Genomic DNA, 16,837 nt, shown 5'->3' with positions numbered 1-16,837 from the left:
ACGCCTGTGTGTGTGTGTGTGCAAACAACGTGTGTGTGGGTATCAATTTGAATGCGTGTGAGTGGGTGTGTGTGTATAAGGATGGACGCAGGCCAGGTTTCTCCCCGAGGGAGGAGTGGGAGCAGTAGCTCCAGTTAATAATCCTGCTGGCTGCGGGAGAGGTGTCACTGAGCGGACCAGGGGGCTACGAGCCACGAGGCATTCTGCTAACGTCTCTCCCTCTCTCATCTCCTCTCTCTCTCTCTCTCCTCTCTGTGTCCCTTGAGGTGATCGCCAACTGTCTTTGACTAAACTTCCACCATCCTCACAGCTGACATATTCTCTGAAAGGGGCTGAAAGGGAGATATTATGAGCGTATTATGAGCGTAATGAAGGGTTCTAGGGCAAAGACTATCATACTGTGTCACCATAAAAAGAACCAACCCCCCCAAAAAAAATTTTGGAAGACAAATCCACTATTTTTAACTAGGGAGATTGAATTTGGATTCCCACATAGACCCAGGGAGTTTTTATGGAGTCACGAGTCTTTGGAATTATCCACATTAATACTGCCAAGAATATCAATCCATAATATACAGCATTAACTGTGCACCATGAAATTGATCGTGGCTTTTCTGACTGGAGATTTCAATGAATAGAAGTTCTGATCAGATTGGTTTTGATTCATCCTCTAACATTACGCAGGTATTATGTCAGCATTGTTGAAACGTCCTTAAAAATACTCTTCTCCAGGTGATACCGAATCCATTGAAAACTAGGTGCCTCGTACACCTGCCTTGCTGAAGATCCGTATCATTGACAATGCAGTGCCGTAACTCCCCGTGAAATTACATTATGGCAAATAACACACCCCATTAGGTACAGGAATCATTCACTAGTGTGTATAGCCTGGCCATCACATAGCCTGGCCATCACATTTGCCTGTCCATCACATAGCCTGGCCATCACATTGCCTGGCCATCACATAGCCTGGCCATCACATAGCCTGGCCATCACATTGCCTGTCCATCACATTGCCTGTCCATCACATAGCCTGGCCATCACATTGCCTGTCCATCACATTGCCTGTCCATCACATAGCCTGGCCATCACATAGCTTGGCCATCACATTGCCTGTCCATCACATTGCCTGGCCATTACATAGCCTGGCCATCACATTGCCTGTCCATCACATTGCCTGGCCATTACATAGCCTGGCCATCACATTGCCTGTCCATCACATGCTTGCAAAAAAGCACCCACTACATATCTTAAGAATAAATGGCTGCAGAGCGCAGCATGACAGTTGAGAAAGTCACAAGGGTAGTCCGCAAGGGCTCTAAAGAAGGCCGTCCCTGGGACGACCGGGGATGGTGGTGGGCGGCGGTAGAGTGAGTCCCAGAGGAGCACACTGGGCCTATTCTTATACCATCATCTCCATGGCCGTATAACTGCAACCATCATCCATCCAGCCCATCAACAGCATCTTTGATAGCTTACCAATCCACCGCTGCCTTCTGGGCTTATGGCGGCCAGTTCAAAGCGTGTGGGGAAAACACGAGATAAGAAGGGGGCCTCGTTGAGCCCCCTCGACCCCCGCTTTTGTCCTGTCTCGCTCACAAATGTCGATTTCACGCAGGCTTCTACCATGTTTTCAAAGGAGCCCGGGATCAGCTGTGTGATTGACTGAGGAGCTACCCTCCCCCCCAGAAACACACATCCGTAGCAGTAGCTCATTGCCAGGATGCTGGATGTCTGTATTACATCATGTCATGTTTCCAAGAGGGACACATCTTCAGGACGTCGTACCTCTTGGTGTCCCCCCCGTCCTGTATGTCCCCTGGGGTTGTTGTCGGGGGTGGCAACGTGAACCAATCCCTAGTCGAGGCTCAAGGACAGTATCCTTAGATCCTAGGACTTCAAGACCGTCTTTAGTAAGGAATGCACCATAGGCTCTCTGAATAGATGTGCCCCACTCACTCTGTAATTTGGCAGTTGCAATCATTTGTCTTTCCTTCATCCACGGCTGCTTGACACAAAGCACTCGAGACTAGTTAATACACTGAGGGGCGGCCCTACAGACACAGATTAAGCCTGTTTCTGGTCTAAGCATGCAACAGCCCCTAACACTAACTAGAACCATTAACTGACCTCCTGAAGCAGCCTGGTAACTACGGGACCAACTAAAAATCCACCAAAGATCACAATGACACATTTTTTTTAAAGAGAGGATGGAAAAATTGGGCCTAACCCTTCACATCGGTGACTTGAATTGCTAAGACTAAGACTGCAAGAATCAAAGAGCCATCCCATGACATGAGTTTGATGTTCAGCAGAGCAGGCTCACTGAGGGGAAAGACTGAGACGTGGGGGGGGTGAGCAGTGCGGTTGGGTGAGTGAGTGGGTGTCCCCTGTACCAGATTGCAGCTTCATGCCCCCAGTCCAGAATCAAGCCAGTGAGCGGTGAAGCACACACACACACACACAACCACACACACGCACACACACACACACACACACACACACAACCACACACACACACACACACACACACACACACACACACACACACACACACACACACACACACACACACACACACACACACACACACACACACACACACACACACACACACACACACACACACACACATATACACTGGCACAGCCAGGCACGAGTAAAAGGTGCACTTCTGCTTCATCATCATGTCCTGTCAAGGTTCATCCGTTAACGCCACCCCGGCTGGCTCCCCTTGTGCCCGGGCTCTGCCATTTTGCCATGCTCAGTGAGGTGGACACTGGGAACTGTCTATTGGTTTGGCTTCAATGATACAGTCAGTCCAGAGGTCAAATATGTGAAAGTACTGTCATTGCATTGTGTGGCTTTGGGTAAAAAGTGGAAATGCAAACTTGGGTTTAAAATGGAAGATAAACACATACTATTACTGTAAACTCACCTCCTCTTTCATACATGTATTTAGAATAGAGGTTAGTTAGGGAACACATACAGTTAATCATATCAAACCTTGTGTTGTTCTCCTGTACCAGGGGGGTGTTTAGCATTAAAGAAATGTGACGAGAGAAGGAGGGAAACAGTGCTGGGAGAAGAGGCTAATTCAACTCCAGGTTTAAATAAATCAGTCACCCCAAATTAAAACGGGCATTGTAATTAGGCGGAAAATTTAAAATTCAGAGCCGGGTGACGGATATGCAGATGAGTTGAGCAGAAATGTTAATGAGGATGTTGTTTTTATTCCCAGGGTGGTCATTATAGGGTATTGCTGAGGGCACTGACCTCCTCGTTCTCTCTCTTCATCTGGAGACTTACAACCATCCCTCTTGCATCCCCATTCTCTCAGCTTATTGCCCTCTTCCCTGAGCAGTGCCTTTATAAAAGTATAGCCTTTGTCATGGGGCTTCAGATGCAATTACTTTTGGTATCACTTCTCGAAGGGGGCAGTGAGTCCCCCCCTGAAGACATCCTATCAGATACCATCAAGGCAGTCTAAAGTTAAGTGGCATAGACCTGTGGGGAAGAGAGGCAAGGGTGCATGGAGTAGGAGACAAAATGTAGACCTAATATGCGACACATTCTTCAGAATTAGAATATGAGGACAACGAGTGGCCTCTCTGTCAACCAGTGACTATGCCCCAAGGCCAGGGTGTAGCATATGACATGTCCTGGAGGAGTTCATTCCTGGATAAATGTATGGAGAACCAGTCCCGTGTTGGTTCTATTTAGAATATATGAAAATATATAAAATATAATAATATGTCCCTAATAATGTGTATGTTATTGCACCAGTACTTCACTGACTCCTAACAGCAGGGGTCTTAAAGAAAAATACCAAGAAAGCTGAGAGGTTGAACTTATTCAGACAGGGAGAATCGCAATCCTTGAGTCTTGCACGGGTATGTACTCCTCCCATCCCCCAACATCACTACGCCCCTCTCACCCCTTGCCCCCAAGCCAAATCCACAACGCCCTGAATGAACACACATGCACGCACGCACGCACACACACACACACACACACACACACACACACACACACACACACACACACACACACACACACACACACACACACACACACACACACACACACACACACACACACACACAACATCAGAGAGAGGCAGCCAGGAAGTATGTGTGCAGCTGAGGCAGGTTGGGAGAGAGAGAGGGCGAGCAAAGGCTAATTCTGGAGCTGTCTGTGATCCGTGCTGAGTTAAGGTGTGATCCCATTGCCCCGGGATACACACTTGCACTTTAGCACCTAGGCTGAATCAGCCGCACCTCTCTGACTGATGAAGTGAGTGAGTGCATCTCGTAAACTCCTCACCACACACCTGGGCTCATTCTGTGCTCCGCAGCATGGCTGCACCCCAGGGAGAAGAACGAAGGACAAAAACTTCAAACAAGACTCCTTTCCCCCCCACCCATTCAGTGTTCACCTCCCTGAAGCTTACTGTTAGTATAGAAGCTGCATTAAGACTCTATGTTTCTAATACAGAAGCTGCATTGAGAATCTGTTTCTAGTACAGAAGCTGCATTAAGACTCTATGTTTCTAATACTGAAGCTGCATTGAGAATCTGTTTCTAGTACAGAAGCTGCATTAAGACTCTATGTTTCTAATACAGAAGCTGCATTGAGAATCTGTTTCTAGTACAGAAGCTGCATTAAGACTCTATGTTTCTAATACAGAAGCTGCATTGAGAATCTGTTTCTAATACAGAAGCTGCATTAAGACTCTATGTTTCTAATACAGAAGCTGCATTGAGAATCTGTTTCTAGTACAGAAGCTGCATTAAGACTCTATGTTTCTAATACAGAAGCTGCATTGAGAATCTGTTTCTAGTACAGAAGCTGCATTGAGAATCTATGTTTATAATACAGAAGCTGCATTGAGAATCTATGTTTATAATACAGAAGCTGCATTGAGAATCTATGTTTATAATACAGAAGCTGCATTGAGAATCTATGTTTCTAATACAGAAGCTGTCTGGAGATATGGATAATACACCGTCAACAGACCAATTCAACATCTATTCCACGTTGGTTCAGCCAAATTTAATTGATTCATCCTTGGAATGTAACCCTTGCTCACTCAACAATCTCATAAGATTCTCTGTACCTTTAAAGAGGAGAGGAAACTAGAGCAAAATGTCTTTCCCAATGTGCCTTCAAGCAATGGAAGTCTGAATCAATGAGAGTACTAAAGTATGTATAGAGAACATTTGCCCCCCCCCACACCCAGCCTGATCCTCGCCTCTGCACTCGTGTAATAGCAATTGACAATCAGATGCCATCTTTATGGGTGCATGGTAGAATTGTCACTATCTGTAAGGGGATGATAAGGCAAGGCCTGTCAAAAGCGCTTATGACATACTAACCCACCCCCACACAGTGCTGATTGTTTCATTGAATCAATCATGGAACGCTGTTTTGCCAGATACATGTCCCGTCGGATGCGCCGCTCTCTCGATCTCGTTAACGAGACTTAACACAGGTTTTTTTTTGTGTGCAGACATGGCACTCTAACTAACACCGTGGGGCGTTATGTGACGTGAATACTCCACACGTTTGCCGCACATTAGGGAGATGGTACTAAGGAACCAGCTACTGGAAACCGCCTGAATCTGTGGGAAAGCACTTTCCTTTTTTCTTTTTTTTACAAGTTCTGCATGGCACCATTTACTTCCTGACCTGTGGAACGTGGCATTCCTACCTACAGTTTAAAAGTTGACTCCCAACAGAGGTGTGGTCCAGATAGACTTTACCCCACCTGGCCCTGAACTCTGTACCCATGCCCTTCCCACAATGAAACCTCCTGTGGCAGTGAAGACGAGCGAGTGATAGCTGACGTCTGGTCCGGACCACACACTGAGAGATGGACTCCTGGTGAGAGCTGAAATCACCAGTGAACCCTAGCTGATCCACCGCGCCAATTGACCCCTTAACTATCACCGACCAGGGGGTGGGAGAAATTAAGGCTGCCTCCGTTGCCAGGAGGGAAATATCTAAATGTGAGCTCATTGTGGCAGTCCACCCCTGTAGAGAGGTGCACCTCAGTCTTCAGATGACCAGGAGAGGGTCTTACTAATTGGGCTGTCTGGGATACCCGCTGTGGCTTCATGTCTGGGGTTGTTTGGACTTTGGTTTGATCATCGGCTGCAAAGCTGGAAGACCTTATGCCACTGCCATTTCTACAGTACAGCATTAGTCAGCACACACACAACTTCAGAAAGACTCATTTCAAGTGAATACACTCATAAAACTGAAGTCTTTAAGTTCAGTCTCCTCAATCTTGGCGACAGGTCAAAGATAAAAGTTGACATGCTGTGCTATAAGCCTCTCTTCAGCAGCAGTGATGATATCTAAATTAGGACTGAAATAAACAACAGGACAGTGGTTCTATTATGGTGTAGTAGTGCAATGTTCTTCCTAATCTAGTCACAAGGCCTGCTCAAATGACTGCGGGATGTGTTTGCTTTCACAAGTTTACACTTTCCAGAACACACAGCACTTTGTTGTTCGATGATGAACCACCAAATAAAAAATGAAAAAATGAATGTGTCGAATGACCAACAAAATGTGAAAAACGAATTGATTAAAAGAACCAAATGAGACAACTGTCCTCTTCGCTTCCCTTTGTTTTTTTATTGGCACAGGACAACCTTCAGTAGACTTTAATAACACAAACCATAGCATTAAAGCAGTATACATATTATAAGGAAGGCTTATAGGGAAGATGATCATATAAAACCTGGAGAAGGTTAAACAGGGTTTACATGACATTACACAGGCTGGGTGAAAGTGAAACAACTCAAACCAGTTGGCAGTTTAATACATCGGATTAAGTTACCACAATTAAGAAAGCCAACGACTCTTTTGTTGTGCAAACGCTGTGATTATATCCAATATATACACACACTATATATATACACACACACACACACACACACACACACACTTGCGGTGGAGATGCAATTGCATCTGATGCAAACATCAGAGAGAGGCAGCCAGGAAGTGTGTGTGCAGCTGAGGCAGGTTGGGAGAGAGAGAGGGCGAGCAAAGGCTAACACACAGACAAGTATGTGGACATCCTTTAAAATGAGTGGATTTGGCTATTTCGGCCACACCCGTTGCTGACAGGTGTATAAACTCGAGCACAGTCATGCAATCTCCATAGACAAACATTTGGCATTAGAATGTCCTTCCTGAAGAGCTCAGAGACTTTCAACGTGGCACCGTCAACATAACTTGCTTGTGCTGCCCCGGTGAACTGTAAGTGCTGTTATTGTGAAGTGGAAGCGTCTCAGAGCAACAACGGCTCAACCACAAAGTGGCAGGCCACACAAGCTCACAAAACGAGACCCACATACAAATCACCTGTCCTCGGATACAACACTCACCACCGAGTTCCAAACGGACTCTGGACGCAACGTCAGCACTAGAACTGTTCGTCGGGAGCTTAATGAAATGGGTTTCCATGCACAATGCCAAGTGTTGGCTGGAGTGGTGTAAAGCTCGCCGCCATTGGCCTCTGGAGCAGTGGAAAAGCGTTCTCTGAAGTGATGAATCACACTTCACCATCTGGGAGACCGATGGACGAATCTTGGGTTGGCGGATGCGAGGAGAATGCTACCTGCCCCAATGCATAGTGCCAACTGTAAAGTTTGGTGGAGGAATAATGGTTTGGGGCTGTTTTTCATGGTTTAGGCTCCTCAGTTCCAGTGAAGAGGAATCTTAACACTACAGCATACAATGACATTCTAGCTTTGTGGCAACAGTTTAAAAGGCCCTTTGTGTTTCAGCACCCCGTGCACAAAGCGAGGTCCATAAAGAACTGGTTTGGCAAGATCGATGTGGAAGAACTTGACTGGCCTGCACAGAACCCTGACCTCAACTCCATCGAACACCTCTGGGATGAATTGGAACAACTGTGAGCCAAGCCTAATCGCCCAACATCAGTGCCCGACCTCACTAATGCGCTTGTGGCTGAATGGAAGCAAGTCCCCGCAGCAAAATTTCAACATCTAGTGGAAAGCCTTCCCAGAAGAGTGGAGGCTATAGCAGCAAAGGGGGAACCAACTCCATATCAATGCCTATGATTTTGGAATGAGATGTTCGACAAGTGGTGTCCACATACTTTTGATCATGTAGTGTATATGAGCTGTGATTTTCACTGCTGACAGAGCTAATGGCTAAATCCAGTCTGCTTGTGTGAGTGGTTTGAGTGTGTATTGTCGCTCGGATGTTGTCACAAAAGGATTTCCCGCCCCCTGGTAAGAGGGTGAAATGACAATGCGTGGCTGTCACCCAGGGCTCTGACGTTGGACAGAGGAGCACTGGAGCCTCTATGGCAGCTGGTAGTCTGCCCTCTGCCCCCTCAGCGTCAACACACGGACTGATTCGAGTGACTGAGCTAGAGGCTGCTGCCCACACTGCTGGTGGAACAGCAGAGGCAGCAGCTTGAGAAACAAGACTAAATTCATGAGGGCGGAAAGTTGATAGTGGACTGGACAACTGTGGAGGATGATGATTACATAGCTGAACACACAGTTGGGTGGACTGGACATATTTTGTTTTGTTTGAAGGAAATGTTAATACATTGAAAACGCAATAGCAGTGATTTCTTTAAAACGGACATAGCAAACGAATAAGTCATTTGTCATTTTGAATAATACTTTATCACATTCAAGGCTCACGGTTACGAGAAAAAGAGACATCAGTAAGAATGTTCTCAGGCCGTTTCAGACCATCCCTGCACATTGACCCTGACGACTATAGACTCCCAATAACCAACTCACACAAAAACAAACCATCCGTTTCTTTGTGATCATTTCTCCATTGCATGTGTTATTCGCCTGAGGTTTCAGAGGGAAAAAATAACCACATGTCTCCAAGGCAAAGGAGGGAGGGGGCCACAGTGGTGTTAGGTATGTTGAGACGTCAGCACACGCCTGTGTACTCCTCACGCCGGCCCTCGAACATCCTGGCAGCCATCCTAAGACCTCAGTGGTGGCCGCTGGTGTACACTCTGTTCCTCAGGACCACCACTGGGGGTAGGTGGTGCCGGACACCGGTGTAGTGCTGGACGTGGTCAAACCACCGTGTCACATTCATGTGCTTCTCCTTCTCCTGGATGGCCAGGTCCACCTGGGAGAGAGAGGGGGGAGACATTCCTTGTTTCCACTGATGCTCCATACTACGCTGTACAAATCTGCCATGGTTTCATTTAAATGGGTGGTCCTTCATATGAACTAGTGTTTGTTACAAATTAAACAATGTTAGCAGAGATGCAGATCTGCACACTGTCCACAAAGAGGACCAATACACTTCTTGGAAAGTGTTTGTGTCACCAACCCTCCTAACAGTATTTCCATTTGCCATTGCTAAAAGGTTGAGAATGACGCTACTGTGACACTACAAAGCTGCAAGGAAAGAAAATGGCTAGCAATGTTTTGAACCACCACTTATTGGCTAGCTAGCTAATACCCAAACTAATGCAGCAGCTCTGCTTGTTACTAACTCACATCTCTTTCCCTCAAAAATAAGTCATTTTTTAGCTGAACACAATAATAATAAGCCTTACTAAAGTGAACATATTAGATCATCCCATTTCAGGTTCATTGTGAGGCTGCCCAAACCTGGTCTAAGCTAGCTATACCGTCCCTGAAACAGAGTCTAGAATCATACCAGTTGGATTCAGTAGCTACGATAGCCCTCCCATGACTGTACATCTAACAAATACAATGAGGACCTAGGCTGCTGAGTGACCTCTGTCCTGAGGTTAACCGCCATGATAAAAACTAAACTGACTCCCTTGTGTCTGGTGGCAAGAATCCATCTCCGCCACATCCGCTGACATTTCTCAACATGTGATCCCGTCTCTCTCCGTCAGCCTCCGGGGCCGACAAACTTCTTCCTTGGCCTGAACTAAAGACATCACTTTGCACCTCTTTTTATTTTTTTGGGGCTTGTGTCAAGTTCTCTCTCTCCCTCATGCCCTTTAACCGTATGACTCTTAATTGTGAGCTCCGTTTGACAAAACGCCTTTTAACTTCAACTCTGAAGTCGGCTCTGTTTGGTTATTGGCCGCTAGACTTACGATGATGTGATGGATTCCGTAGTACATGAGTGTGTCGGCGAGGGTGAACTGATTTCCTGCCAGGTAAACCTTGTCTTCTAGATAGCTGTTGAGGTCCTGCATGAGAAAATAAATAAAATAAACATTTCATCATTAAGTTCATCAGAATTGCTTGGTTTTAAAAAAACAGAATTTCACAGATCCTCAATAGAGACAAACACCTATAAACATCTTGAACACTGCAGGTCACATAATCACTACAATGTAACTCATGACATTAACTTAGTATTTCTTTATCATAATCACCTAATTAGACATTAGATTCAATAACAGTTAACCAACAAAGTTAATCAACCACATAACATGTATTTGAACAGTAAAAGCCGGAGTGAGAAACTCCCGACACGTCTCAATAACAATAACAATTACTCTCCCAGCGTGATAGGTGTGATAATGACATATCCACAGTAAAAGACAAAATACTCAAATACACTTCTTCAATAGTCAAAGAGAGTTGAAATACAAGACGAAAGCTGTGGCTGGTGGGGCCAACTCAGGCCTGAGATTTATTGAACCTATATATCTGGGACGTAAGGGTGGAGAGCTCGGTATCTGTACGTGAACAATGCACAACCCGAAAGGGGAATATCAGCTGTGGCACGCCATCCCCACAACTCTGGCCACTCCGGCTAGTGCAGATGCCTTACAAGTGGCTCACTCCTTTCCTGACTTACATGGGCGCCTGCAAATCTAATGAACCTTCCCCAAACCCAGGCTGTGGATGGGCTGAGCAAGGAGGCTGTGTGTGTGTGTGGTTATGCAGGTCCCAAGGGATGGGACCATCTTTAGCACTTACACTGCACATACAGCGTCTTGAGGGCTAATGGAGTTATTGTGCAGTGTGTGCTGCCAAGCAAGGCATGAAGACAGACTCCTCCGTCACAATCAGATCCCTGCCTTCCCTACAGCTGGAGGCGCAGGCGGACAAGAGACTACCCCCCACCCCCATCTCCACCATCACATGGACATCAGAACCTGGGCTCTGCTCCTCCACCCTAACCACATTCTGCCTGAGAGTTCTGATATCGCTGCAGTCACTGGGGCCACTAGACCTCCCCGGGGCCACTAGACCTCCCCGGGGCCACTAGACCTCACTGGGGCCACTAGACCTCGCCGGGGCCACTAGACCTCCCCGGGGCCATGACCATATCTACCATAGTGATGAAAGGGAAAAGAGTCCCAATGGTAGAAACAAACAGCATCATGTTTTCACCTAAAGTAGCATTCCTTAGGTTTTTTTTTGCAAGCAATCCACACCGTCAGTCTGGCCAACTTTACATAAAGTCTTTTTTTTAATAGGACGATAGGAGTTTAGTACCGCAGTATCGCCATACCGGCACCGTAGTGTCGCCATACCGGCACCGTAGTGTCGCCATACCGGCACCGTAGTGTCGCCATACCGGCACCGTAGTATCGCCATACCGGCACCGTAGTGTCGCCATACCGGCACCGTAGTGTCGCCATACCGGCACCGTAGTATCACCATACCGACACCGTAGTGCCACCATACTGACACTGTAGTATCGCCATACCGGCACCGTAGTATCACCATACCGGCACCATAGTGTCGCAATACCGTACCGTAGTATCACAATACCGTACCGTAGTATCAGAGTAACTATTGAAATCAGATCTAACATTCTGCATAATCAGATAAACTGAAACGTGTGACACACACACACAGGAGGATTTAAAAGTGGCGAAAGGCGCCTGTCCGGCCAATCGATGGCTTCGTATCTCTTTCACGCTGTCGACAGCCACAGCGGCCCCCATTAAAGACTTTTATTGTTGTCCACTGCTTTGCCTGTCTCGGCCATGTCACTGAAGGGCCATACATCCGTCTTGATTTATGTCGCCTCGCATTAATGAGCCACACACACTGTCAGTCTGGCCCCTGCTGGCAGAACATTGGACAGTTTTGCTCAGGGGCTTCTCCAAGGCCCTGTTAGACCCTCTCCGTACACAGCTCACCAAGCCTCTCTATCCCACAAGGGTAGAAGGGACTTCTCATGAAAAACAGTGGGTAGCGGTACACATTTTCATTTGACAAAGAGACTACAATAAAACTGACTAACTTGCAAGAGGAAGATATTTAAAATGTTTTGACTTTCTAATACTGAAGAATCTTCACTATTGTTTCTGGGCCTCTACCTTCAGTATGGTCTTGATATCGTCTTTGTGGCATCCATCCACTTTGGTGAGCCTGTACTCCAGCCACTGCTGCACTAAAGCCTTGTGTTCTGCTGACCCACCCAGTAACTCGGGCCGTTTGGCCTCTTGGGCCAGGTGAGCGGCGATGGTCACCAAGCCGACCAGAGCTGGGCCATTATTACTGTGGAGCACGGGTACCTGGGTGGGAGAGAAAGAGAATGTGTGTGCATTACACATTACACATTTTTTTTTAGACCTTTATTTAACTAGGCAAGTCAGTTAAGAACAAATTCGTATTTACAATGACGGCCTACCAAAAGCCCTAATGCGGGGACGGGGGGATTAAAAATTTAAGATAGGACAAAACACACATCACGACAAGCGAGACACCACGACACTACATAAAGAGAGACCTTATACAATAACATAACATGGTAGCAGCACAAAACATGGTACAAACATTATTGGGCACACTAAGACACGTGTAAACATCCTGTTAGAGACACTATTTAAGCGCTAGTTGCATACTAGCTCTAGTCATATTTGCATAGCTGGCTAGCTTTCCAAACAACAACACACGCACAGTCGCTACCCCATGTGGTACAGTATGTCTGTTTCTAGCATTGCAATGAAGGCTGTTGAGGCAGAACTAGTACTGAACACTCAGTGAAATTAGCTATAGAACGTTTAGTAGTAGCAGCAAGATATGTTGGCAACCCAAAAAGCAATCCACATGGCATTGGTAACGTTAGCTATCTGGCCAGACAGCAGATGCATTCAATGTTAGCTTAACGTTAACTGGCTAATGACAACACATTTGATCTGAAACAATGATTATTACACATCATTGTTCCTAAGTGACCTGCATTCGCTAAAAGTAGAAGATAAAATAGTTGCTAAAGTTACGGACATTATCTTGTTAGCTAGCTAGCTTTTCTAAGGACAGTAGAGTAGCATGTGCTCGCTACTCTTTTTAACCTACTGTTCATGTGGTAAGGTCTATAATACCTGCCACATATAGATAACTGTGACCGAAACCATTAGATGGCAAATTCACCTTCTTGTCCCCCTGAGTACTGTATTTGTTAGGATTTTTCCAGCGATGACAGCTCTCTCAACGCCATCATTGCGAAGGGGATGGCAACACGATTGGTCGAGATTAGTCATTGCCGCCCACTAGACTCAAATGGACAACAAATTCAGCCAATGGTGACATGAAAAGTGTTTTTTTTTTAAATTTCATTTCATTACATTGTCTTTTAGGCCCTGCTAGCTTTTTAGGTGACATTGCATCAGATCAGATCAAGAACTTTAATGACCCGATGAAACAATTACACAATAAAATAGTATAGGTCTAATTTCTCCCTGAATATTTTGTTACAGAATATTTTAAAACATATTTAAAACATGCTTACGTTTTTTATTGTAGGCTACACATACATGATCAAATTGAGAATGTTTAATTGTTTAATTCAAATATCTAAAATTATATATTTCTTGATTAATAAAAAATAAAAAAATTCAGGAGAATAAAAAAGAGAGAACCCACTGAGGAACATTAAAGAGAAGCTTCGATTGTTGGAAGGATAGCTTGTGTTGACAAATCATACGGTATTTGGTTAATAATATAAGGTATACTGTTAACTGAGGAGTTTTAATTAATTAAAAGTATATTTTGTAATGGATGTTTATGTTATCCTACAGAAAATACTTGTCTCATTTGAATTCACTAAGCCTGATCATTTTGATCGCTTTAACACGACATAGATATTTTCTTTACATGGCACTTTACAGCATGTCTTGGCTCCACCTTATAATCAAATTGTAATCAATCAAATGTATTTTTATAAAGACCCTTTTTACATCAGCAGTTGTCACAAAGTGCTTTATAGACACCAAGCCTAAAAGCCTAAAAGAGCAAGCCATGCAGAGGCAGAAGCACAGGCAGACGGGGCAGGGGGCGGGGACTTCTGATGTAATAGAACCAATGTGTCAACAATATTTTTATTATGTCATGATAATATTATAGGCTAATGGGGTGCCTCGATTTATTACGGGAGTGCTCTGCACTTTCGGCCACTCCCCTAAATCAAAAGTTTCCTACAGCTGAATCTACCATTCAAACCCTTCCTACAGCTGAATCTATCATTCAAACCCTTCCTACAGCTGAATCTATCATTCAAACCCACCCTACAGCTGGATCTATCATTCAAACCCTTCCTACAGCTGAATCTATCATTCAAACCCACCCTACAGCTGGATCTATCATTCAAACCCTTCCTACAGCTGAATCTATCATTTAAACCCTTCCTACAGCTGGACCTATCATTCAAACCCACCCTACAGCTGAATCTATCATTCAAACCCTTCCTACAGCTGGATCTATCATTCAAACCCACCCTACAGCTGGATCTATCATTCAAACCCGTCCTACAGCTGAATCTATCATTCAAACCCACCCTACAGCTGAATCTATCATTCAAACCCTTCCTACAGCTGAATCTATCATTCAAACCCTTCCTACAGCTGGATCTATCATTCAAACCCTTCCTACAGCTGGACCTATCATTCAAACCCACCCTACAGCTGAATCTATCATTCAAACCCTTCCTACAGCTGGATCTATCATTCAAACCCTTCCTACAGCTGAATCTATAATTCAAACCCTTCCTACAGCTGAATCTATCATTCGTACCCTCCCTACAGCTGAATCTATTGTTCAAACCCTTCCTACAGCTGAATCTATCATTCGTACCCTCCCTACAGCTGAATCTATTGTTCAAACCTTTCCTACAACTGAATCGATCATTCAAACCCTTCCTAATTCAAACCCATCCAACAGCTGAATCTATCATTCAAACCCTTCCTACAGCTGAATCTATCATTCAAACCCTTCCTACAGCTCAATCTATCATTCAAACCCTTCCTAATTCAAACCCTTCCTACAGATTAATCTATCAAAACATGGGAAATATTCAGGGGCCAACATTTTATAATAACATGCTTGTTTTCTCAATGCGTTGTATGAGATTTGTGTAAAAATAAATCAAAATGACAGTGAAGGTCTAGTTTCCCTAAGTCCTGCAGCAAGTTTACCCCCATGTCTCCTGGCATGTTTGTCTCACAGTGTCTCCTTGCTCTGCCGTTGTGTGTCATGTCTGTTTCGATTTGTTCGGTCTCCTTATGACTCGTCCATAATGAAATGTCGGATGTCAATCCAACTCTGCTTATTAACTCTATGAGGGCCAGGTGTGTGTATGACATTATAGGAAGTGACTGTTGCGCTGAGGTGTCGCATGCTACTACTTCCCGTCAGTCACGTCCCTGGTGGTCACACATATCTGAATATCCAGGTTGAGGTAACGTGGAGGGCAGTTACTCTGAACAGGAAAAGAGAATAAGCTACAGCCTGTGGTAGAACTCTACCATATCCCCACGCGACACGTTACGCATCACAATAACATGAAATAGAATCGATCAGATAGTACACTGATGAACCCCTTTAAGCCTTCCCCAGGTCATGTCTGTAAATGAGAATGTGTTCTGATTCAATTTATCAGGTTACAGCAACAATAAAGGTTGAATAAAAACAATATTCCAATATAAATAAACCCAATATGCAGCGCCACGTAAAACGGCAGGGCTATAATATTGAATCTCATTCTTCATCTAGAATTATTCAAGGGCCTCTTATGATTGGTTCAGTGCAAATAGGGCCTTGGATGGACCGTTCTTGTTGACGTTTATTACATTGTACACATCCTCACCGTAACCTGTCCCCATCACTACATGTGCACTTCATCTGCTATTGCAAAGGTTCTTTTTAGAACTAATTTGGAGCAAAAAGCTGTCCCAGGATGCAAATTATTCATACATGATTAGATGCCACAGAACAAGGTATGATATAAAAAAAGAAAATATGTTTGTGCATTGCAGAATGTCGTACACTTTTAACCCAGTAAGGATTTCCTAAATGAATGCCTGCAGCGTTAAAGTGCGCCTCCTTCAACCAAATGCCTTGGAGCTGCCACATCCTGTATGTAAACAGATGTGTTGAGGACAACGATCTCCAGTTGCCGGGAACGATCCATAGCCCATGGGAGTATTTCTCATGCCGATTGTGATACATAATCCTGGGTCACATTAGTAAGAGAATACACTGTGGGGTCACCCATACAGCCGTGGGGCTTCCAGAGGCTTCTGCATACCTCAATCGTGATATCTCTTCGCCCATTACACTGATTTGTCTGGCTTGGATGTAGGGCCTATGCAGAGCTGTCTCCCCCGCTACCTCTCATGACCTGTAAGGTTATTGTCTGGATATTTAAATCTACAGATGCACAAGATGGAGGGGATAGTTCGTGAGCAGAGACATGCATGTTGTCAGCACGGATTGTTGAAATTGCGTATTGGTGCTACCTCCGATTGCCAGGCTGGAACGAACATGGGCCCAGACACGGGGCGGCTTTGTGACAATTTGAGAAAAGCCTGAGATGGATGGAGATAGACATCGATTGAAATCCTACCCCAGCATCCTCTCTGTCTCAC

General features: G+C 45.0%; 1 pseudogene; it reads right to left on the bottom strand.

Annotated features, from left to right (window-relative positions):
* Window positions 1–6,620: 6,620 nt before the first annotated feature.
* Window positions 6,621–13,416, bottom strand: LOC109909791 (eukaryotic translation elongation factor 1 epsilon-1-like; annotated as a pseudogene).
* Between the last annotated feature and the right edge of the window lie 3,421 nt (window positions 13,417–16,837).

The sequence above is a fragment of the Oncorhynchus kisutch genome, linkage group LG18, assembly GCF_002021735.2.
Source record: "Oncorhynchus kisutch isolate 150728-3 linkage group LG18, Okis_V2, whole genome shotgun sequence".
NCBI lineage: Eukaryota > Metazoa > Chordata > Actinopteri > Salmoniformes > Salmonidae > Oncorhynchus > Oncorhynchus kisutch.
This window is presented reverse-complemented; position numbering and strand designations above follow the sequence as displayed.